A 3,500-nucleotide genomic window follows, 5' to 3' on the forward strand; every position below is an offset into this window, starting at 1 on the left:
ATATATTAATATTATTTATCATATTTTCACGACAAAGTGTTTAAGACATAGCTCTATGAGATTATATGTTCAAAATCATCACCACATAACATCTATAACATTATCCCAACTATTATTAGGATTTAGGAGTCCTCATTCTCCATATTGAAAAAAGGTATAAAACAACATAAAATAAAATAATAAATCAATGAAAAGCAGATTAAAAATATAGATTAACTCTACAAGAAAATAACGATCATACATCCTCAACCATCATCATTACTCATATCCAAAGCATTAATGGTCCGCTTTATGAATCCTCCTTTTACTTATGATGAGAGCTCCTTGATGAGTTAACTCTCTCAATATTATGTTTGGCCAAGTCTTTTTCTTACTAATTCTTCCAAGTTAATTTTAGAGCCCATTTGGGGCAGCTTATAGGGTGCGGCGGCGTTTTGAAAACGCCGCCGTCCCGTTGAATAGCACGTTCGGCTGAACGTTTTGGTGCCGCGGCATTCAAATATCGTGATTTCCTTAATACCTTCACAATTTGGACTTCCCCCGCGTCCCGCATATGATTTTCGCGTTTAGGGCAAGAATTCCACTGTTGCCCTTCCGAGATCTCCCTCGCCCTCGCTCTTTTGAGGAGAATCGACCCCCTGCTCCTTCACTATGACCTTGTTCTGATGCCTGGGAATTTTTTTAGTTATAATATTGAGACGTTGACATGCTGAGAATCAAACTTGTGCTTGTAATGAGGGGGGAATGTTGGAATGCTGGAATGTTTGGAATATTTTCATTTCCCGTGATCGGTTGAAATGAAAAACTGAGGATTTACTTACGTTCCACTGTATGCAGTTACATTTCAATTCCAATGCTCTTTCTAATGGTGCATTTACATACAGAACACATTCTCCCTTCTTCCTCTTTATATAGATGACTTACAATGGGCCATTTACGGTGGAATTTGCATTAGGGGAATGCTGTCTCATTCCTATGTTTCAATAAAATGGGGCATTTACATACATACAGTAGAAATGGCAATGCATTATCTTTCTGTAGTATAATGAGGCATTTACATACATACAGTGGAAATGGCAATGCATTATCTGTCTGTAGTACAACAAGGCATTTACATACATACAGTGGAAATGCATTAGTATAGAGTGCTATCTCATTTCTATGTCATCTATCTGTAGTAATCTGTAGGTCTTTAGCATATTGGTAATGGTATTGGTTGTGGCAGTGGAAATGGCAATGGCAGTGGAAATGGCAATGGTATTGGTAGTGGCAATGGCAATAGTAGTGCAAGCTATCTGCTGTCTCATTCTCCACACTTCAATACAAATAGAAATTTTCAACCTGTACATATTACAAGAGCTTATGCATAATTGCTCCATTTACAAATAGAAATTTTCAACCTATACATATAGAGAATTTAGTTCCAATAGAGATTTTGGTTATATAGAGAATTTAGTTTTCTGAATGGCAGTAGTTATATAGAGAATTTGGTTTTTTTAATGCAAGCTATTAGGGTGGTTAAGCAGTTGTTGTTCATCACTTATGTTGTTCATCATTTATGTTGCTTTGATAAGCTGAAACAGCTTTCAGGGGTACTTGATTGGAATTATAGAAAGTCATCAACTGCCTCTCCTTATAGGCTGAACAGTAAATGGTATTGCTATAGCTGTTGCAATTGATCTTGCTTCTCAGATCATATGGTTGACCCGTAAATGGTGAATTGTTATTAGATGGCACAATTTTTGTTTCCTTAATATTTCAGTTTTATTGAGCTACAGCTGTTGCATATGATCTTGCTTCTCAGATCATATGGTGAATCGTAAATGGTGAATTGTTATTACATGGCAGAACTTTTGCATATGATCTTGCATCCTTAACTGTGCTTCGGTTGGAATGGAGCTTTAGGTGTTGCATATGATATTGCTTTTCAGATGTACTGGTTGACCCGTAAATGGTTAAGTTTTTATTGCTTCAGTTTTTATCTTCTTCTTATCACAATTTTGAGTTTGTTCTCTTATGTATAAAAAATTCTGATCATCTCGGTTAAAAGAAAATGTAGTATCAGTGAATTGTTCAGATGTGCTGGTTGTTCTCTTATGGTTTCAATTTTTTCTTACCTGTACTTCAGTTGAAATTGAGCTGTGGCATGTCTGATTAGCTGCATGGCCCGTAAATGGTGAATTGTTACTTTCTGGATTTGCATATGATCTTGCTTTTCCCATTTGCATTCTCTAAGCATGCAAATGTCTGGAACCGTAGCATGTATTCAAAGGCTTGGAACTGTGGCATGTATCTATTTGTATTTCAGCTGGAAATGATAAATTATTTGCTTTATGCTTATGCAATTACTTGTTCAACCATTCTATTATGCATGTTTAGCTTCGAATATGATCTTCTTTATGCTTCTACAATTCTTGATATAGTTTCAAAATGGTTAAGACAAATAAAGGTGGTCCGTCAACTATGTGGGATAAGGAGGTTACGAAAATTTTTTATAATCTCTGTAATACAGAAATTGAAATCGGTAATAGGCCAACCACGTATTTCAACAAGAAAAGTTGGCAAAATATTGTCAAGAGAATCAAGGAATTGACAGGAAGGGATTACGACAGGCTTAAATTCAAAAATAAATGAGATCAATTGAATTAGTGGAAAATTTGGAAAGAGTTAAATGAGATCAATTGAATGAGTGGAAAATTTGGAAAGGAGTTCAAACGTGGATCTATCGGTTTGGGTTGGGATCCCGTTAAGCGTACTCTAAATTTTATTTACATAAATTATTTTTTTTTTCTCATAAATCCACTTAACCCCCTCCTTCATTACAATGTCACAGACAATGCCGTCAGTGAAAAAATATAAACAGTGTGAAACTTAGTCGGACTACAAAGACAAACTCGACATAACGTTTAAAGGGGTTGTCGCGACGGAAAAATTTGCATTCAACCCTAGTGAGATGGGTTTTGCAAGCATATCAAATGACTTCCCATCTGAGCTGTTGACAGCTGATGAAGAAGAGCCTAGTAACCAGAGAGAGATAGGGGAGTCTAGTTCACCTTCAAAGAGGCTCAGGCTTGGTAGGAGAAATAAAGAAAATAACACTTTTATGAAAACCTCATTTGAACGACTCATAAAAGCTTTTGGTGCTCCACCACCTGCTCCAGTCCCTGACAGCACCATCTTTGAATGTCTAGAAACTTTAGCTTCTCTTCCTGAAGTAGTTGCAGACAGACACTTTCATGCAAAGTATGAAAAAACTTGAGGATCCAACCCGTAAGCAAATATTCATGGCGCTGCAGCCTGAATTTCGCGTCGAATATTTGCGTGGTTTCGTTGATGAATGATTTTTTTTCATTTGTTATTATTTGTATAACACTGTCGTTGTCGGTCCCAAGCCTGGATGCGAAAAGTGGAGGTTTGCGTTAGGTAGTCGACAGCTAGCGTAAAACTTGTCGAAAAAAAATCATGACATTTGTTCCCACATTACGGGCGAATGTGGATAA

General features: G+C 36.6%; 1 protein-coding gene across 1 annotated transcript in view; it reads right to left on the minus strand.

Annotated features, from left to right (window-relative positions):
• Window positions 1-3,500, minus strand: part of LOC110025614 (extended synaptotagmin-2-like) — a 66,724-nt gene that overhangs the window by 49,039 nt on the left and 14,185 nt on the right. The window lies entirely within an intron of this gene.

Source organism: Phalaenopsis equestris, unplaced genomic scaffold (assembly GCF_001263595.1).
Source record: "Phalaenopsis equestris unplaced genomic scaffold, ASM126359v1 Scaffold000315, whole genome shotgun sequence".
Taxonomy (NCBI): domain Eukaryota; kingdom Viridiplantae; phylum Streptophyta; class Magnoliopsida; order Asparagales; family Orchidaceae; genus Phalaenopsis; species Phalaenopsis equestris.